The 22561-nt window shown below is 40.9% G+C and overlaps 1 protein-coding gene across 2 annotated transcripts in view; it reads left to right on the forward strand.

Moving 5' to 3' along the window:
• Positions 1–22561, forward strand: part of Nck2 (NCK adaptor protein 2) — a 150347-nt gene that overhangs the window by 52804 nt on the left and 74982 nt on the right. The gene's annotated exons all lie outside the window — the stretch shown is intronic.

The raw sequence follows: 22561 nt of genomic DNA on the forward strand, positions 1-22561 counted from the left end.
ACTGACTTATCTTCAAAACATCTGGATTTTTATTGCCTCTTCTGTGTACAGTGTTGTTTCTTGTTTGTAAAGGAGGAAGAATTAGAAGTTGAAGTGAGCTAAAAATACGGTAAACTGCTTCTTCCTCAAAGCCTATAAATAAACCTGAACTTGCAGACATGAAAGTAAACCATTAAGAAACAGTGCTCTTGTCATTAGAATTTTTTGATCCGATTAAACTGACAGTCTCATTTCTTGACTTCCTGCAGCACGTGTAATTGCCTACTATCTATTTATAGTCCATCCTGCATGATTGACTCAAAGTGGGAACTGGTAGTAAATGTGGGCTTCTTGGTGCTTTGAGGTTTGCAGGTGGTCAGACTGTCAGGACAGGTCACATCCTGTACCCTGGCACTGACAGGGATGATGGGCATGTGAGGGGGAGCCAGGCCACCGGTATCTGAGAAAAGCCACATTTGGGCTCTCTCTACCTTGCCCTTTGTGAACTGGGCCAAGCAGTGCTAAGGTGTCTTAGTGCTCATAGGACATCTCATGTACCTGTTCTTTTCTTAGGTGGAGGTGCTTCTCACTAGAGTGGGCTGTTGGAGCTCCTGAACCCTTGCTTCCATTCTCAGCACTGGGGGAGAGATGTATGAATAGGTGGAATGTGTCCTGATGCCACTTGGCCTCTTTAAGGCTGCTGGCTGAGTGAGTGTCTTGCCTCTGGCAAGCCCATGAGGGATACCAACTGAAATGTTAGGCCTCTGCATGGTTTCAGAGGGAGGCCTAGTTGGTCAGTATGACCTCTATTCCTAAGTTTCTTTGCCCTCAGTGTCCATCAGCCATAAAGAGAAACTAGGCTTGTGCTTTTGGCATTAGAGCTTCATAAGAATTAGACAGCACCATGTGGGTGTTTTTGACCACAGCTCAGGAAAGAAATGTTGGGGCTGTCAAAGTACCCTTGAGGAATGTCACTGAGAGTGGTTATTAATGCACGAGGGAGGCATCCTGAAACTGGGTAGCCTGGGCTCTGCTGTTTCTGCACCTCTGTTTTCTTGCTTGTTAAATGTAAGGGGTTGTAGCTGAAGCTATTCAATTCTTCCCATTTAGGATTTAAGTTCTCGTTATTTCTAAGAGAAAGTTCATTCATTTTTAAATTTTTTAAATTTTTTTCCTTAACATGTATAGAAGAATTTTATTGTGACAATTTTTATACATGCATCTGATGTACTTTGATCATATCGATTCCTTTTATTGCTTTTTCTTTTTTTAATATATATTTTTTATTGTAAAGATCTGTACAGAGAGGTTACAGTTACATGAACAAGGTAATGAGTATTTCCTATGGAGCATTGTTATACCCTATTTTATTTTTCCCCTACTATACCTTCTCACCCCACCTCCCCAACTCCTCCCTCCCACCCCTCCCCCGCAAAGTTGTAAAATTCATAAAGGGGTAGCCTAAGCTGGTCTCAAACTCATGATCCTCCTGCCTCACCCTTCTTGTTGATTACCAGCATGTGCCACCACGGCCGGCCACATTTTCTAGATCCATTCATCTACTGAGGTGCATCTGGGTTGGTTCCATGTTGGTTCCATATCTTAGCTATAGATAATAATACTGCAATAAACCAGTTGGTCATAGAAGAGATTAGAAAGGAAATTCAAATGTTCATGATATTTAACAAAAATGAACACACAAATCACCAGCTCCTCTGGGATGCAGCAAAGGCAGAACTCAGAGGCAAGTTTATAGCTCTGAGTTCTTACATCAACAAATTGTAGAGATCTCAAATCAACAATTTATTGATGCACCTGAAGCTCCTTGAAAAAGAGCAACAAGACAAACCCCAATCCAATAGAAGGAAACAAATTGAAATTAAATCAGAATTAAATGAATTAGAGTCCAAAAAACTCATAGAAAGAGCAACAAACAAGGAGTTGGTTCTTCGAAAAAAATAACAAAATTGACAGACCCTTAGGAAATCTTCCCACAAAAAGGAGAACACACCCAAATAAACAAAATCAGAGAAGAGAATGGAAATATCACCACAGAAACAACCAAGATTCAGAACAGTATAAGGGAATACTTCTTAAACCTCTATGCCAATAAGCTTGGGAATCTGGAAGAAATGGATGAATTTCTTGCAAATATTGACATACCCAAACTAAACCAAGATGAGGTAAACCAACTTAACAGATCCATATCAAGCATTGAAATAGAAACAGCAATAAGAGACCTCCCACCCAAGAAAAGCTCAGGACCAGATGGATTTACAGCTAAATTCTACAAGGCCTTCAAAGCAGAACTCACACCAATACTCTTCCAACTGTTCAGTGAGACTGGAAGTGAAAATTCTCTACTACTTCTATGAAGCCATCATAACCCTCATCCCAAAACCAGGCAGGGACTCATCAAAGAAAGAGAACTATAGAGCCATTTCTTTGATGAACATCGATACAAAACTTGTCAACCAAATTTTGGCCAATCGACTTCAACTCATCAAAAAAATCATACACCACGATCAAACAGGATTCATTTCAGGGATGCAAAACTGGCCTCAACATAGGCAAATCAATTAATATAATTCATCACATTAACAAGAACAAGGATAAGAACCACATGGTTTTGTCAATTGATGCAGAAAAGCATTTTGACAAGATCCAACAGCCTTTTAATTTGAAAGCTCTGGAAAAACTAGGAATCCATGGAACATTCCTCAATATAATAAAGGCTGTGTATGACAAACCTACAGCCAGCATTATACTTAATGGCGAAAAGCTAAAGCCATTTCATCTGAATTCAGGAATGAGATAAGGATGTCCATTCTCTCCACTTCTCTTCAATTTAGTATTAGAAAGCCTAGCAAGAGCACAAGATGCAAACATAAAGGGGATCCAAATAGGGAAAGATGAAGAAAGTTCATTCATCTAGAGAAGTAGTATAAATTACAACCTCACTGATAAGCAGTGGGTCCTGTATTTCATCTCTCCTAAGTAACTTCTAGAGCCTGCTTTTCAGTTTTTCTTGGTATGGAAAATTATTAACTCGGTGGGCAGGAAAGTTGGGACTTTCTCTGCTATTTGGGGCAGATAGGAGCAGGAAATATGTGGAGCTTAAAACCATCAATATGGAGAACATATCTTCTCCCCTCTTAACATTCTCACCATCATCATCTGCCATTGTAGGCCAGAAGCTTTAGCTTTGCCCACCTCCCTTCCAATGTCCTTTTTCTTTCTGTTGACTTCATTCCAGATAAGTTTATTACACAGTACACGTTCATTCATTTGGCGTGATAAACTTCTCTAGAGTAGGGAGCATTTTGATTGATTCACAATAGAAATGATCACAATAACCTAGTGCTGATACAGGGTTTAGCATTTCTACTGTGATAACTCTGACAAACCAGTGATGCACATTCTCCTTACAGCTATGAGAGGCAGATGCAGTTGCCTTTGTGCTCTTGTTGCTATTGGTAGTTAACGCTTTGTGTCACTAAATGTTTGCATATCTGTTGTGTATTGTATATCTGAGTTAATTCTTAAGAATGAAGTGGTTATTTTATTTTGGGTTATTGGAGTTCCAGCTACCAAGACTATTTCTTTTCAGGGCAGGGACAGGAGAGTGCATTTAAAAGCAAATTAGTTCTAAGGAACAGGGTGACAAATTCTGAGTGGGCTTTGCACAGTTCATCCAAGACCTTCCCCAGCCTCTTCCTGGACCTTGGTAGGGCTTGATCACCCTTATTCGGGTGATTGGAGATGGGTGAGATTATGGGTCTTGGCCACATCACTCACTGTAACCCTGGGAGGGGTGTATTTTGCTGGACTTCACACACGGCAGGTAGTTTTCAGCCTGTTTGTTTCTAAAGGCCCTTCAGATTGTCACATTTCATTATGATCTTGACATTTGTAAAATGTGATTTTTTAGTTACCAGGTTAATCATATTCAATGTTGGTTATTAAGGTGGAGAGAATTATAGAATGAATTGCCTCCATTAGCATTTCTCAATTGATGACCAATCTTGTTTCATCTAATCCCCCATTTGATTATTTCTAAAGTGAATTCCAGATATTTATTCATGTTATTTCAGTAACAGTAATTCCTTAAAAAAACATACAGTCAAGTGCTCAGATTTCCAACAAATAGAAAGCCATTTTCTTTACAAGTGATTCTTTTTTGACAAGCCAAGAAGATGCAAATAAGATCTGTAAGTTGGATAGTCTATTGATTTATTTACCCCCATTTTCCACCCCCTCTTTCTATTGCAGATTTTTTTTTTATTGGAGAGAGCATACATTTTCAAAACCTTTGCCTTTCATAGTGCTGACTGTAGCTCTGTGATTCCTGGATCAGATCTGAATTTTTCCTGTGATGGTCAGATCTTAAGGCCATCTGCCTTGATTTTCTGGAAGGGTTGTATTTTCTGTGGTATGAATGCTTCTGTCTGGGCAGGCACCTGTGAACAGCCTGGTGGTCATGATCTCCATGTGTTGTTTGTGAGGGTTGCAAAATGTAACTGGTCAGTGGTTCATTCCACATTTACCAGCTAGATAAAAGGCACACTCAACTTTTACCCTAAAGTCCAATCTATGCAAGGAAGGCTTTCCCTCTTTTTGTAAGTTTTCAAAGTAAATAGTTTGGGGTCCTTAGCATCTCCAAAACCAGCTAATGAGTTTGCTTTTTAAGAGAACATAGGCTCTACTTAATGATAGTTTGACTTTTTTTTTGACTTTAGGATGGTTTGAAAGTGATAGGCAGAAAGGAACTGTACTTTGAGTTTGGAATTTGTATCATTTTGGGGCTAGCAATGAGCTATATGACACTCTATTGCCCTGCTGGACAATAGCAGGAACCACAATCACAGGAGAACAAGCAGTCTACAGTATGCTGTTGTGCTGCTGAGGCTAGGGTGTTCTGTGGGCTAGATATAGTTAAAGCAGTCTTTTTTTTTTTTGGATCCGGTCGTGCGGCCTGAACTCTGGGCCTGGGCCCTGTCCCTCAGCTCTTCAGCTCAAGGCTAGCGCTCTACCACTTGAGCCACAACGCCACTTCCGGCTTTTTTCTTTTTTCTTATGTGGTGCTGAGGAATCGAACTCAGGGCCTTGAGCATGCAAGGCAAGCACTCTACCACTGAGCTACCTTCCCAGCCCCTAAAGCAGTCTTAATAATGTGTTGTCAACACATACAATGGTTATGGGCATGTAGCTTCATCATACAGCAATGAGTATCTATGAACCTATGACTTCACATATCTCTTGAGATATTTTCATCTGAGGTAGTTGACAGCCAGATTGCCCTGGCTTTCGCCAGTGAGAACTGCCAGACATGGCTGCCTGTGTTTTTGTTTTGCCACTTATTCACATTTGTGAGGTCACATCAGAACCAGGGAGTTGTAGGCTGCCGATTCCTCCAGATGGAGCCTGTCACGGGTTGGAGTTGCCTCCTTTCTCTTTCCCTTCTTTTGCTTATATTTAAGTAGATGTACAAAGGGGTCTTAATTAAACATATTATTTATAAGTAGAGTGCATCTTGATCAGTGTCACCCCTTCCATTTGTGTTTCTTTATGGTCTTTTAGTAGGTAGTGGAACCTGAGATCGCACTGTGGGATTAAGGATGCACATGGCTTGGATTGGCCATTGTTTCATGGCCTCTCCAGCAGACAAAGTGTTTTTGTTGTTTTTCTTTGCTTGTTTTGTTGTTTTGTTTTCAAACATAATCAATTGTAAATTTACACTCTATTTTTTATCCAAAATTAGAATTATAAAAGATTTACATTTATATCAGTCTTCTGCTGAAAATCTTTGTCATTGGATATATCTATATATTTGTTTGATTATTCATTTTTAACACATGTTAATGTTTAAAACAACTACCATAGTGGGGCATCAATGGCTCACATCTATAATCCTTAGCTACTCAAGAGGCTGAGAGATCTGAGGATCAGGGTTCAAAGATAGACTGGGCAGAAACATCCTCAAGGCTCTTGTCTCCAATTAACCAATACTGGAGGTGTGACTTAAGTGGTAGAGAACCTGTCATGAACAAAAAAGTCGAGTGAGTATGTGAAGCCCTAAGTTCAAGCCCCAGTACTGGTAGGGGCTTGGACATATTGTATATATGAACATATTCAGTACACATATTACTAACAATATGTGTGCTGAAATAGCTGAAAATGTTTTGTCTTTGAGGTTTGTCTTAGTAGGGAAATACTATCAAATTATTGGCAGTTCAAGTTCAAATTCTTCTCTGTGTTTATACCACCAACTTAGTATGTAATTTAGTTACTTGTTTTAGGCTGCTTTTAATTTTTGACATTAAAAAGCTAGCACTAAGCAATTATGATGTAAACTATTTACATAGTTTCCAAGCCAACCAAGGTTTATTCAGAGCAAGCTGGTTTTGCATCAAATTCGTCCTTCTAAAATCTGTGCTTTGGGATCTGTTGGGATCCCTAGGGTACTGGATCCACAGTTCAGTAAATACTGGATGGAAAATGTTACACTGTGTTGTTGCTCCTGACAGGCACTTCTGTACTGAACATGTACAGAATTTGTCCTGTCATTGTCCAATAAATATTTGCTATTTATTTTGCTATTTATTTTAATGTGAACAGAAACATATATACATACACTTATATTTTTAATATTTTTTCCTTTAAAAAGCAACAGCCTATTCTCTGTACTTTTCCCAAGGTGGGATCCTAAGATTATCTCCTAATTCTGTGGCATATTATAACTTTAGATAATCATGACACTGAATCACATTCAATATGTCTATTCAGTTATTTTAGAAAGGGTAATTATAGCAACTGGTGCTTAAATATTTAAATCATATGCCAAACTAGAGAATACATGAATATTCCTGTGTTATTCTTGCTGTTTATGTGATTTACATGTAGTTGTTCAGTGATCCCCAATCAGGATTGCTGTATCCCTTATTACTCAAGAGACATTTGGAAATGCCTAGAGACAGTTTTGGTTGCCCCTCTCAAGGAAGTCAGGGTAGGGCCTGCTACTGAACATCCTACTATGTTTAAAACAGCCCCATAATCAAGAATTACCTGTCCCCACAGGACAGAATGCTACTCTCCTGTCTAATTTCAACCAGGCATTGAGAGATTGGGTCCCTCCTTCTCCACTCATCTTCTCTTTCCCCTTCCTTCCTGTCTCCTTCCTTCATTTTCCTCTCTGCTCTTAGAGGAAAATTGGACACTTAAATGCAGGACTTTAGAAAAAACAGTCATTTAAAATGGAAAGACAGGGATGGGAAGGGGAAACAAAGGAGGAGGCTACAATGCTTGATAAGAAATGTACTCATTATGTTGCCCATGTAACCCCTCTGTACAGTATTTCCACAATAAAAAATAAAAATTAAAAAAATAAAATGGAAAGACAAAAGAAATACCAGTGGGTTTTTTATTTTATTTTTTCTTACCAGGCAGGCATATTAGGCAAACCTAATTTAGCCCTTCAGAGCTCTGTTACGCTTACTCTGGTATAAATCATGTATGCAACCAAGTACTTTTCTGAAAACTAATTTTGGTTTATTACAGGTCTCAGGGAAGCAGGCTTGCTTGTTAGGTGTTTGCACATGGAAAACCGACTGGATGTTTTGAAGCGATTACAGTCATCTTCAGGCACTGATATTGTTCTAGGCATTTCAGCTTTAGAGCTTATTGTGATGTCTCCCTTTGTGATAGAAAGGTGCTCATTCAAAGACAGGTCTGGTGATTGGTGGGAAGGTAGGCAGCTTTGCTCCTGCTCTTGTGAAGTGACTTGCCACTAATAGATATGAAGAACTCTGATGGTCAGTGTAACCTTTTCATGCTTCAGTATTTCCTGTTACTCTCTTTACTAGCTTATGAAAGAGTCACTTAGAGTCACTTAAGCTACTTACAGCCAATGGAAGACCATAGATATGATGGTGGACTCATAAGATTATATTGCCTAGCGACATGGTGGTGGTCTTAGTCTATGATATTCCTGCCGTGATGTAATCACCTACTAATGAATGCATCTCTCCCATCCTGTCTCCATTGTTAAGTGATTCATGACTTTGTCAATTTCATGTAATCGGAGGAGTCAGCAATTCAGTCTCTTTGTCCTTTTAAAGGTCACATATATACAAACTCTCATGAAGGATTGGAGATGTGCTTCCTTGGCAGAGAGATGACTCAGGAACGTGTATAGATCTGGGAGTGTATGTATGTGATGTTTTAGGTTTCAGGGTAAAGTTTCTCTTCCATTTAGTAAGAAGAAGAATGTCTGGTGGTTTGTTATTCCAAAATTCTCAGCATTATTTATCTTCTTTTCCTTTGTAGTTTCCCAACACTTCTATTAGGTGAATTCAATGAATGGGGAGAACAAAAATTAACATTTCTCTTTGACACAAGTAAATTACAAGATAAATTTTATTCCCTGAGAAGGGACTGTATATAATTAGAGTAGTTATGGATATTAGTGGTGACAATTCACAGGTTTTCATCTCTCTTAAGAGCTGGTTGTATAGAATAAATTTTGTGAAGTATTTGACTTGTAAACTTCAGCTCTTCTCTGGTTGGTTCAGCACCCCTGTGGGTGCTTACAATGGTGTTTACGAGGGTAGTCTTTCAGATGTGGATTTGGTCATTAGAATTCCTCCTTGATTTTAACTGTATGTCTGTAAGACAAAAATGGATTATTTTTCGTAGGTACTGGGCTCTCAGTTTATCTCCGTGATTCTTTCATTATTTTTCCTCATCTGTTTCCCCCTCCAAAATAGTGATTTCTAAAGTTTCTGGTCACATTCACGCTCTTGAACAGAACTCAGCTCTATCTTAACCCTTCTATTTGTATTTTGACAAAATTTTCAAATATTGAAAATTCTGAAGCTTTGGCTCAGTTATCTTTGCCACACAGGAAATAAAAGCCAGTTTGTGCCATGTCTGGATAGTAAATGTCATGTCATGACCTAGAAGGAACTGGCAGCCATGTATTTCCATATTGTGCAGTGCAAATACAAAGATGACTTCCAGGCTGTTCTAAAGAGCAAGAGTTGGCTTGGCCAAGCAGCCAGCTGCCAGGCTGTGTGAACAAGTGGGAGGGGTTCCCCAGTGTTCTGTACGTGCTCAAGAAAAGCCAGACTCCTGATGACATCCCAGGGTCAGGATGGGTGAGGAGGGGTAAGGGCTTGTTGTGCTTCTTATATTACCCTTGGGAATGGAGTGCACTACTAGTGAACTTTGAGTTCCTTGGCTTGCAGGATTCCTAAGCAATATGGGATATTGTGATACTCCCCCAGTGAGATTAGATGCAAAATCTCTCTTATCCATGCTCAAAGAAGAAAGTGCCCACAAGGCAGCCTGCTGTCTGTCATTATGGCCTTCCTCTAGAAACAGGATGTGCCTAGAAAAGAAAACCAGTTTGTATGTTTAGCACTCAAAAACTCTTTAAGTAATTTGGTGTGGACATTTGCTTATTAATTTATGGTTTCTAATCTTGAGGCACTATCTGCAGATTTAACAGTTTAATCATCTCAAGTAAGGTCTGGCTGTAGGGTGATGTGTTGTATTAATCTGATTCAGTTCATTTCCTCAGAGAACAGAATTATAACTACATTTTCATTAATTTACAGTTGTGATCCATCTATTTCAGAGCCAATATTAAATTATCTCCCACCTGGAGAAGATGCATTTTTTGAAAATAAGTACCTTTAGAGTTTAATCTATAAAAAGCATAGGAGCTAATGTTAGCTTGTTATAAAATTTATTTTTACTATAGTTATTGACACACAAACACTTTAAACAACAACAAAAAATGAGTAGCATATAGTTTAAACTACACTTGAAGAGAAGCTTTTCTCCTATTTCCAATACTCAGAGCCTCATCAGGGGCAGTTTGTTATGTATAAGTTCAGAATTTTCTAGAAACATTTAACTGCTGATTTTACCTCAGTCATTTTGTTTCTTTCCAATGCTCTTCCTGTTTCTTTTTATATAATAAAGATAGCTCTCTCCTAAACTCTACATTTTAAAAGCAGATAGAATTACTGGAGTGTGCCCTTTTTCAAATGGCAGATGTTGATGGTATGTGAATTATCCTTAAATTTAATATAAAAATGACCTCAGGACTTGGGGATTGGTTATAAGAAGAAGAAATACACATTGAAAAATTTTCCCCACAACCACCACCAACAACAAAAAGTCTCTTTAGAGGGCTTGGGAATGTGGCTCAGTGGTAGAATGTTTGCCTAAAATGTAGCCCCAGGTTTGATTCTTGCACATAAACAGAAAAGCTGGAAGTGGCACTGTGGCTTAAGTCGTATAGTGCTAGTTTTGAGCAAAAGAAGCTCAGGGACAACTGAGGTCCTGAGTTCAAGCCCTATAACTGGCAGAAAAAAAATGTTTTCATCTTCAAGGACAAGAATTGGAATATGGTGGAGGGGTTAAATTTGTCCAAAGTGCACTGGTATGTAATCAGAATAGAAAACTCTAACATATGATGATTCAAAAATAAAATAATTAAGTTTTGAAAATCTTAGGCTTAGTGCTAGTGGCTCATGACTTAGCTACTCAGGACGGCTGAGATTGAGGATTGAAGTCTGAGCTAGCCCAGGCAGGAAAGTTCATGAGACTCTTAATCTACAATTAACCACCAAAAAGCAAGAAGTGTAGACATGGCTCAAGTGGTAGAGCATCAGCCTTGAGTGAAAAAGCTAAGTGCCCAGCTCTGAGTTCAGTCAAACGCACGCACACACACACACACACACACACACACACACACACACACACACACACACACACACACACACACACACACGAAGACATAGGCACACACAATCTTTATATCATTATCTGTGAATACTGAGGTTCCTAAAAGACCTGTTTAGCTTAGAATTTAAAATGTTTTTATGGATCACTTAGATGGGGAAGCCTGGAGTGAACCCACCAAGTTTATGGTAATTAAATCAGTGTAGGAAAATGAATCTCAGAGTAATAAGAACAGACAGTTTGTGCATACTGTGAAACTGCTTAATCAAGCAGCAGACCTTTCTTTTCTTTGTAGACAGATGAATTTGGGGGATAATCATACAGTCTTCTTACCTTATTTTTCTGAGTTAATTTGTCTTTGAAATCTTCCCTAATTTAAAAAAGAGATCACAGTTTTACTAATAGGCAATTGCCTATTAGTATACAGGTGCACTTTGTCTATGTGCTTAGTTACCGATGGACATTCAAGCTGTTTCTGTCTCACTAATTTGCTCTGTCTCACTAACTCGCCCTACCTGGACTGCACCATTCTACCTTCCTACCACAGGCATGAGGAGACCTGCCCCACCACAGACTGACAGTTTTGTCTTCTCTCACCATGAAATTTGTTCATTTTTTTTAACATTAAATTTTGAAATAAATACAGGCCTTCAAAAGCATGTAAAAGTAATGCCAGCAGTTCCTATCTAGCCCTCACTTGACTTTCTCCAATGTGAAATAAATAGCAGTTCAGCTTAAATAGCAGCAGTGTTCAGCTATTAAAATCTAAAAGTCACCTTCCTGTGTGCTGGGATTTTTTGTTTTCTCATCTCTTACGGTCTGACAGGTGAGAAGTGATGTCTTAGTGTTGTAGTTTACGCTTATTTTATTATGATGTCCGGTACTGTCTCACACACTGGGAAACGTAATGCTTGTTTTCTGTTTCCTTTGCCCTTCGTTTTCTTGGCTTGTTGGTCTTTTCTTAGAATCAATTGTAAGGAAACTCGGACTGTATTAGATTTGTCCTTCATTCTATACGTTGGGTATGTTGTTTTCTGGCTTTTTGTTGTTTGAATCTGCCCGTGGTGTATTTTGATATGTGAAAAAGCCGGGGATGGGGTGGGGGTGGGGTGGAGGGTGTGGAAGATGGCTCAGTAATAGAGTGCTTGCATGCATGAGGCCCTGGGATTGATTCTTCAGCACCATATAAGCAGAGAAAGCCCCAAGTGGTGCTGAGGCTCAAGTGGTAGAGGGCTAGCCTTGAGCTGAAGAGCTGAGGGACAGCACCCAGTCCCAGAGTTCAGGCCTCATGATCAACAAACAAACAAACAAACAAAAAGAATAAGAAGAAAAAAGAAAAAGTCTTGGGGTTTCTGTAGTTAAACTCATCTTTCTTTTTGGTTGGAGTCTTCGTTGTCATTTGTTTTGCTTTGCTTTTGGGACCAAATGAGGGCTTGAACCAAGGCCTAGATACTGTCCCTTAGCTGTAGCTTTTTTTTTTTTTCATCTTAAGGCTTTTTCTCTACTACTTGAGGCATAGTTCCTCTCTAGCTTTTTGCTGGTTAATTGGAGATAAGGAAGTCATGAATTCACCCTACCCCTCCCCCCAAAGCTGGCTTTGAACTGTGACCCTCAGATGTCAGCCTCCCAAGTAGCTAGGATTACAGGTGTGAGCCACTGGTGTCCAGCTAGTTTGGGAGTCATGGATTTTGTTGTTGTTAAGTTCTTTGGGGTTTAAAAGATGCCTTTCATATTCCTACTGTGCTGGCATTTTTTTCTACTGTAAATTGTAGCTGTGTGTATAATTATAGCTGTGTTTAACATCCTGTTGCAGAGTTTAGGTATCCCCAGGTTTTCTTGAGTGGGTTATCAGAATAGCTCATTGCCATTTGTTTGTTCTTTTCCCCAGTGACAGGAGGTAGCAGCCTTCCTTGCTTCCTACCTTGTGCACTTGGACTGCTTTCTGGGTTATTGTTTGCTTATATTTAGCCCCTCCTATTCCATTCCATGATGGATCAGATGAATCCTTTGATAACTTCTTGCTATTTTAAAGCAAATAAAACAAAACACTGTGTCAAAAATCTAGGAAAAAAAAACAATTTCATATTCTACATACTTAGACTCACCCAACTTAAGATTCTCCAACCTCAGATGGAAACTATTTGGAAAAAGATTGCATCTGTACTGACCTGACTTATTTTTTTAATCTTTTTCTGTAAACAATACAATATAACAAGTATTTGCATAACATTTACATAGTGTTAGGTATTATATAAATGATCTAGAGGTGATTTAAAGTTTATGGGGAGGTAAGCAAATACTGTATCATTTTATATAAGGAACTTGAAGCATCTGCCAATTTGGTAGCCAGGGAGTATCTCATACTTACCAAGAAGTATGATTAACCTAAGAAAATGAGACAGTAGCACTAAAAAGCCACTTACTAGTTTCAGCAAGAGGAAGAGGGCATATGATTTTACTCCATTTCTTGGTCCAAAGAGGCTATAGAGCTGGGTGCCCATGGCTTACCCCTGTAATCCTAACCACTCAGTAGGCTGAGATCTGAGGACTATAGTTTGAAGCCAGCTTGGGTAGGAAAGTCTGTGAGACTGGCACCAAAACAAAAAAAAAAGTATCTGCAATATCTATTGAAAGAAGTCACTGGTCCTAGGAAAAGTTTATAATCCCACCTATGCATTCAACAGAGATGGGAGGCCCTATGTCAAAATCCCAGTTGTAAGAGGCAGAGATAGGAAGATTATGGGTTAGGAGGCCAGCTCTAGGGAAAAGTATGAGACTACATGAGACATAAACTAACGCAAAACAACATAAAAGTTGGGGGCATAGTTAGTAATAGAGGACTTCCCTAACAAGTACAAGGTCCTGAGTTCAAATTCCACTACTGTAAAAAGACTCTACCTTGACTGCCCCTCTTACTCCTGGCTATCGGAGATAATTTGACTGAAAACCATTAATGGCCTAATATTTTTTGAGCAGAAGAGAGAAAAAGAAAAATACATTTTAAAAAGTATATAAGAATTCCCAGACGTTCTTTTAGAAAGATGTAAGCATTCCCCAAAGTTGTTTTCTTTTTTTAAATAAATTCAACTTTGGATGACAAGGAAATCTCTTACTTGGAAACACTCTTCACATGCTTTCCTTAGATCTCTGCACCAGCATTTAATGGGGTTTACTACTTATTTCTTCTCAGCGTATGCTCCACACGCAGGAGAAGCCAGTGCCGCTTATCAGCCCTGCATGCTGTGTGATCTGGTCTTTCTTGGTCTTTAGCCCAACACAAGGGACAGGAGACACAGGCCAAGGCCATGACTCTAAAGCCAGCAGCTTCCCAGTTCAGAGTGTGCTACTTAGGTTCTGTCTGCCAAGGCATGTTTCCACATACTGCTGTGAATGGGGGAATGTGGTATCATTCTTCTGGTAGGACTGAATGTAACATTGCATGGTAAGTATGTAACATTGTCTGTGGCACCTGGCAAAAGATTGTTATTATTGGTCTGTTTCCATTCCTCTTTAGTATATGCAGCTCCAAGACATATGCGAGGAACTTGAATGTTGAAGGCAATGGAAACTAGGGTGTATGGTATTAGGATGGCCTGTATCTTCTAATATCACCAAACCCTATATACTGTGCTTTCTTATACATCCACACCAATGGTAAAGCTTACCTTACCAATCAGTACAGTAAGAGATTAGCAAAAGCATCTAATAAGAAAGTAGTGCAATGACAGCCATTTACTGTAATAAATGTGAAGTGTCTGTGCCCCCAGAGGAGTAGGAATGTTTTCTCACCCTGGTTAACCTTGAGTTACTGAAAGCACAGAGTGAGATCTCAGAGGAGGACTGTTGTGGTTTAAGAGTATGGAGAGAGTGGTCATGCATGAAACCCTGTTGGCTGGATCTTCATCCTGAAGAAAGAGAGGGGAGAGATCTGTGATGAACCCATAGAAAGCTGAGACCCAGATAAAGTTAGCTGTGATGTTCTAAGGAATAAAAGGTTTTCCTCTGTTTTTGGCCTTTGCTGTGGTTTGCCATTCCCCCTCAAAGGCTCATGTGTTAAAGGCTTGATTGGTTCCAGTCTTTGGCACTGTTGGTAGGTTGGGGAGCCTTTAGGAGGTGTGCCCTAGAAAGGGATTTGGGAGACCCTACCCTTCTCTTTTTACATCCTGACCGCCGTGGGATGAGAAGCCTTGCCGCAGCATGTGTTCCTACCATGTTGATCTATCTGTCTCATCATAGGCCCAGTAGCAGTAGGCCAGTTGACCATGGATTGGAACTTGTGAAACCTTGAGCCAACATAAACCTTTTCACTTTTTAAGTTCTTCCTTCAAGTGTTTTGTCATAGTGGTGAAAAGCTAGGCAGCACAGTCTGCTTAAGATGTGGAGAAGAGACTCAGTGCTTGGGGTGTGATACGACCAGCTGCAGGATTATAGTTGATTATCTTTCGTGTTCATCTGGTGGGGGGTTGTGCTGTTTGTCAGGAAGAATCTTCAGTCACATCCTGCATAACAAGTATCATGAAGAAGGAACCTGAGTTCACCATGGGCAGTTGGGAGGTATCAGAGGAGGATGCCTTGCATTCAGAGCCCAAGGTTCTTAGGCACTATGTGCCTCTCCATGTGGATAGCAGCTTCCCTGAGTGTTCCCCAGGCTTCTTTCAGGAGAGAAGTATCAGAAGGTTATAACTTTGTGAGTGTTATTTTCTACACAGAGAACAGGACAGAGGTAGGAGAGAGAGACACTGGACCAGATTATGGAAGGAGTTATAAGCTAGCAGCAATGAGCCTCAGCTTTTTCCTCACATGGATGCAGTGTGGCTTGCTATTGACAGAGACTCCCTCTGCATGTACCCATTAATCTTTAATGTGAAAATCTCTTTTCACCCTGGACCTTTCTCTCCCTTGTCCCTCGGAGGCCTTCCGTACCATCACAGACAAGGCTGTGGTCATCTACAGAGAACTTCTGCTCTGGTTCTTCTCTATATCCATCAACATAGCACAACCTGCCTTCCAGGGTTATGTAGCATCCTGTGCACAGCATACATGACTAGGGATACTTTCTCCTTTAACTCTTAACTGTCATCATATACTAGGTAAGAAATATTAACAGAAAAAGAGAAAAACTGAGGAAAAAGCATGGGAGAGAGTCCTTTTTTCATGTGGTGGTTATAAGCTGAGTAGAGAGAAGGATAATGGTCCATGACACAAAAGGAAGACAGAGTGCCAGTGCCAAGTGATGGAAGAGAGGCTCAGGGCCCCACCTCTACTTTCCTGTTCCCTCTCCTTCATAGCAGCTGGGAATTGATCTTGTTCTTCCTTGAAGACTGGACTCAAGAGGTGGATGTTCATGGGCCAAGTGACTCCTGAGCTGAGCCCCATTTATAATGTCTAGTTGGGGGAACAGGGTCGTGTTTTCTTCATGAACTTACTGCTGTTGATGCCACTTAGTGTGTGTAACCAATCCCCAAGATAATTCTTCCTCTTTATCTTCTAGTTAGCAAATTAGAAAATTCAGCTGAGGCAGTAAGTTTTGTCACCAGTTAAGTGATAGAGCTCATTTGCTGTTTGCTTTCTTTTGAGACTGGGTCTTGCTTTGTAACCCTGGCTACATAAAACTATAATCTGGTGCTGGTGGTTCATGCCTATTATCTTAGCTACTTAGGGGGTTGAGAGCTAAGGATTGCAGTTCAAAATCAGCCTGGGAAAACAAACCTGTGAGACTCCTCTAATTACCTAGCAAAAAGCTGGAAGTGGAAGTGTGGTTCAAGTGGTAGAGTGCCAGATGAGCAAAAAAGTTAAGGGACAGCACTCAAGGCTCCAAGTTCAAGTCCCGGTACTGGTACAAAGAAAAGACCACACCAGGTTGTCCTGATTGGCTTCATATTTATCATCCTCCTCCCTTAGTCTTCCAAGGGCTGGGGTCTCGAGTATATATCACTACTCCAGATTTGGAGTAGTGATAAATTCCTAAGCCACTGTTTTTGTTTTTTGTTTTTAATATATCAGTGAATAGCCTCACCTCCCTGCCTATGGGACTGTTATGTGGATTTGCAGTGATTGAGCAGACACAAGGGCTCCCTTATACTCTTTTTTGCTCCATTGCTCTTTGAAGAAAACCTCAAATATGCAAGAACCATGACCATGAATTGTACAACAGTTTGGATACAAACACAGAAACATGCTCACCAGCTGGGCAGTTGATGAGTGAATGGATGGTGGGTCATCCATTGAGGATCTCAACTATAGATGGAGGCTGACTACATAAAGTAGGATGGGCCCATGGAACCTGCACAGACCCTCTATTTCCACTCAGAAGCCACGTCCCAAAGTTAGCTGAAGAGGCCAGCCCAGCTGTGCCAGCTTCTGCTGCTTGCAAGGGTACCAGTGACATGAACATGCCTGTAGCATCAGTGTTGCCACGTTCTGTGGTAAACATCCCCATGGGATAAGTGTATCACACATTCCAGCCAAGGATACTGACCAGTGACACCTGAATTCAGATGCCTGTGGGGATGAGGAAGTATCTGTCTCATCTGCTGTGTGTCTGGCACCCATCTCAGTATGAGTGAGGGTTTAGGAAATACTGTTGGGTGAATTAACTTGAAATACGTCTACAAGCATAGTGGTAGGATGGTAAGGTTTGGGATGGCTTGTTTTCACTTGTCAAAGTTAGGGAGGTTTTTCATTTTGTTTCATTTTTGTACTTAAAGAAATGTCATCATTCCTTTGGCTTTGAAGGTCAGTCTCCAGGAGGCAAAATGAAACTCTCTTAAATTCGTTTTTATCTGCAACAGTTCTATGAACATTAACTCTCATTTAGCTTATTTCCTTAGAATATTTTCTTCCAAGGTAGGTATTTTGGACAGCACACCTATGTTTAAGGAGCTACCTGGAAAAGTTTAGGTGATTTCTTTTCTTTTTTTTTAAGGTGCATTTTGTTAGAACATATGAAGAATTCCTGCTGTGTGGTCCTGTGTTTAACTTTTATTCAGGGGGGTAGTGGTGATACAGTGGCTTGAATTCAGGGCCTTAGCGTTATCCCTTAGCTTTTCCACTCAAGGCTGGTTCTCTACCACTTGTGCCATAGCTCCACTTCCAGTTTGTGTGTGTGTGTATATGTATGTGTGTGTGTGTGTATTTTTTTTTGAAATAACAAGTCTTATAGATTTTTCTGACCAGGCTTCGAAATAGCTTTTAGCCTCCTGAGTAGGGATTTACAGGCATGAGCCACCAGCATCGGCCTCTCATGTTTAACTTTTATGCCCCCTAGCCTGAACTCCCTAAGTTTAATGTATATGCTGTGCCTCCCCCATGAAGTGTTTGCACATGACACATACCTGATACATTTGCATAGCATAGTAAGCTATTCCACTCTGGAGGTGGAGATCAGCAGGATTGCCGTTCAAGTCCAGCACTCGAAAGTTCATGAGACTCATGTCAATGCCCCTCAGTAGATGAATGGATCAAGAAAATGTGGTATGTATACACAATGGAATTCTATGCCTCCATCAGAAAGAATGACATTGCCCATTTGTTAGGAAATGGAAAGACTTGGAAAAAATTATATTAAGTAAGCCAGGCCCAAAGAAACATAGGTCCCATGGTTTCCCTTATTTGCAATAACTAGTATATGTCTGAGTCAAGCAGAAAAGGTCAGATAAGTTGATGTTAGAGGAATGAACACCAAGATAAGTATTCAAATGTTTTTTTGTTTTTTTTCCTTTGATGTAATTGTTTCTAATATATTTATAAGATGATTTCTTTGTTGCTTTGTATGTCCCTCCCCCACGGTATACTGTATTTGATGTTGGTATAATTTGTGGAGGGGAAGGGAAAAAACAAATCCTTTAACTAGAGATACAGGTGGACTCATTGCAACAATGAGATGTACAAGTCATTATGTCGAAAAACGAACTTTACAACTTTGGTGGGGGGTTGGGGAGGATCAGGTGGGGGAAGGGGAGAGTATGGAAAGGGGAAACAAAGAGGAGGCAACAATGCTTGATAAGAAATGTACTTGTTATTTTGCCAATTGTAACTCCTCTGTATGGTATTCTCACAATAAAAAAAAAAAAGAAAAAAAGAAAAAGCTGGGTATGGGGGCACATGCCTAGAATTTTAGCTATGATGGGAAGTGTCAATAGTCCAGAGTAGTCTGAGCAAAAAGGAAGTTTTAAAACAACCAAGACAGCTGGGCATTGGTGGTTCATGCTTGTAATCCTAGCTACTCAGGAGGGTGAGATCTGAAGATCACAGTTCAAAGCCAGCCTAGGCAGGAAAGTCTGTGAGACTCCTATTTCCAATCAACCACTCGGAAAACCAGAAGTGGCACTGTGGCTCAAGTGGTAGAGTGCTAGCCTTGAGCTGGAATGCTGAGGGACCATGCTCAGGCAGAGAGTTCAAGCCCCACGACCAACCAAAAAAAAAAGTCATACACCTTGCAGATGATCCAGTTAAAAAAACAGGATGTTCAGGATACACGAAGATCCTGTGTTACAGCCACGTGCTCCTGCTTGGCTGTGCATCCCTTGCAGGTCCAATATGATGTGGTTCACATGGGGCACCATGAACCTGGCAAATGCAAGGCCCTGAGTTCAGACCCCGTACTATCAAAAGAAAAAGAAAGACCACACATAGAGCTCCCCTAGGACCCAGCAATCCCACTTCTGGGCATTTACCCAGATGATCACAAACAAGACCATACTAAAGCTACTAGCACAACTATGTTTATCGTAGCATTATTCACCATAGCTCAGAGATGGAACCAACCCAGATGCCCCTCAGTAGATGAATGGATCAAGAAAATGTAGCGCGCGCGTGCACACACACACACACACACACACACACACACACACACACACACACACACACACACACACACGAATTCTATGCCTTCATCAGAAAGAATGGCATCTCCTCATTTGTCAGGGAATGGAAAGACTTGGAATAAAATTATATCTCACACACACACACATATATACACATACACACACACACACTAATTCTGTGCCTCCATCAGAAAGAATGGCATCTCCTCATTTGTTACAGAATGGAAAGACTTGGAAAAAAATTATATTAAGTGAAGTAAGCCAGACCCAAAGAAACATGGTTTCCCTTATTTGCAATAACTAGTATACATCTAGGATAATCGTATCAGACAAGCAGAAAAGGTCAAAAGTGAAAGGATTAATGAAAGGATCCTTCACACCCATGCCAGGGGACCATGCGGAAGCAGGCAGGCACAGGAGAAAGATTATTACAAGGTTTATTAGGGGAGACAGATTTCTCCCAGAGAGAGAACACATGGCTGCCTCTGCTATCTAGGTAGCAGCAGGGTCTGGGGGTTAGGAAGTGAGGTAGATGAGAGTTCAGGTGGGTCTGGGCAGAGAGAGGAAGGGGCAGGAACTTCAGGTCTGGGTGGAGCAGAGGACCAAAGGTGGGCATAATGCTTACATTCCCAGCTCTGTTGTTTAATAAAAATAGGGGGTACCATGGCTGGGGCGGGGGTACAGGCGGAAGTTGTTTCTTCTGGAGCTACTTCCTGCTGTAAAGGGGTGAAGTAGTCAGTTTTGTTGCTCGGCCAGGTACTGTCCAAGAAGCATCTGCTTGACAGTAGTTGGTAAAGGTCCTCCTTTTCCATGAGAAGAGTTACCTAAAATTCAAGACAATTAATAAAAGGCAAAAATTTGTTAGTACCCCAAGAGAGGAATATGCCATGGAGGTATTGATTCCCAGAAAGGGCTATGAAAGACCTGAAGTTGCTTTTTCTGTCTCAGATTGGAGACATAGCCTGATACCTGAATTCTGGCATCCTGGAGGGGGGGGGGAGTAAGACTTTTCACAGTAACCTGAGGAGGAGGTGGCAGAGATATTTAAAGGTACCAGAACCATTGGACCAAAGGTACCATGGGCTCTTTTGTCTACTTTCTGCTGGTCTGGGGGCATCAAGGAATCCCTGGAGCTGGAGTCTTTAGGGTCCGCGTCTACGCTGGGCAAGGCAGGGCAGTGTAAGTGCTGTCTCTGGTTGTCTGAAGGAACAGGATGGCCTTGACTTGTTCCCAGGTGGTATCCTGGGCAGGGGATGTTACCCCATTGAAAGAGACTTTTGAAAAGATCAGGCAAAAAGCTGACAAGGTGACAAAGTCAGTTAACATGAATGACATAGGAGAACACACATTGGCTATGAGCCAGAAAAGTTCCATTTGGAGGATAAGCCCAATTACAGCCCAATTACAGGGAAGGAGAATAACGACTTGGGGCAAGGAAGGCAGGAAGGGTTGTCTAGGGTCTTTTGGGTACCTGGGTAGGGGAGAGCATAATGGACTGGTTGGGAGTACCAGTCAGAGGCTACTATAAATACAAATAACATGTGACTGTTAACTTTCTGTCCAGTTAGAAGGAAGACAGGTATGGACATCAGGTGGGCAAGCAACTGTTTCTCTTGATCTCCCAGCTTTGATTAATTTGAAAGGGGGAGCATAAAGTGACTCTATTTAGAATGTCATCTCCTCTTACTCCTCTCCTTTCCATTGTCAGGACTGACTTTGTCCTGATGGGTGTCTCATCGTCCATTGCTGGGATAGCTTGTCCCAGTTGACATATATGAGGTTTGGACTCAAGACCTGGGCATTGTCCCTGAGCACTTCCGCTCAAGGCTAGTACTCTACTACTTAAGAGTCACAATGCCACTTTCAGCCTTCGGCTGGATACTTAGAGGTGAGTCTCAAGCCATGTCTCCAGTCTGGCTCTATGATTAGCTAGGAGATGGAGTTTTACGGGTCACCAATGAAAGGATCAATGAAATACTCCTTCACATCCATGCCAGGGGACAATGCAGAGGCAGGCAGGCACAGGAGAAAGATTATTATAAGGTTTATTAGGGGAGCCATATATCTCCTGGAGAGAGAGCACATGGCAGCCTCCACTATCTAGATAGTAGCAGGGTCTGGGGGTTAGGAAGTAAGGTAGATGAGAGTTCAGGTGGGTCTGGGCAGAGAGAAGGAGGGGCCAATTGTATGGTAGGAACTCCAGGGCAGGGAGAAGCTCAGGTTTGGGTGGAGCAGAAGACCAAAGGTGGGCATAATGCTTACAAAAAGCTATGAACATTTGACTGTATAGGATGATGCTAAGTGAAATGAATCCCGAGATATGGACATAAGAGGTTTTTGTTGTTGTTGTTGCTGTTGTTTTTAATGCACTATATGATTTTTTTTTTGTTTCTTTTGTATGTTCTTCCCCCTATGACAATAGTCACTGTATTTGCTTCTGGTGTCCTGCATCTTGTATATACATTTTTCTAATTTGGGGAGAGGAAGGGAAATAACAAAATGCTGAAACAAGGATACAGCTGACCCAATTGTAACAATGAGATGTACAAGACACTATGTTGAAAATGAACTTTACAACTTGGTGGGGGGAGTGAGGGAAGGGGGGAGGAGTGAGGAGGTGGGAAGGTAGGGAGGGAAGGCATAGTAGGGAATAAACACGGGAGAGGGCAACAATGCTTGATAGGAAATGTGCTCATCACCTTGCTCATGTAACTGTAACCCCTCTGTACAGTATCTTTACAATAAAAACTAAATGAGTGTGACTCATTTAGTTTACCATCATGGTGACAAATATCACTGGTAAGAAAGCATAGTCTATGAGGTTCAGTGGCCACTTCAACACAATACAGACAATGTAGACTTGGGTAGGATGTTTTTCCAGTTTAAAAGAAAGCCTGTGTCCTTAGTATTTCATACAGGAGCCTTGCTCACTTCCTTACCTGGGTCTCTCAGGCAGCCCTGTATTTATGTCTTGAGTGTTTCTTGATTTAGCCCTGTGTTGTTTG

This window comes from Dipodomys spectabilis, unplaced genomic scaffold, assembly GCF_019054845.1.
Source record: "Dipodomys spectabilis isolate Male_0828 unplaced genomic scaffold, ASM1905484v1 ptg000187l, whole genome shotgun sequence".
In the NCBI taxonomy this organism is placed as follows: domain Eukaryota; kingdom Metazoa; phylum Chordata; class Mammalia; order Rodentia; family Heteromyidae; genus Dipodomys; species Dipodomys spectabilis.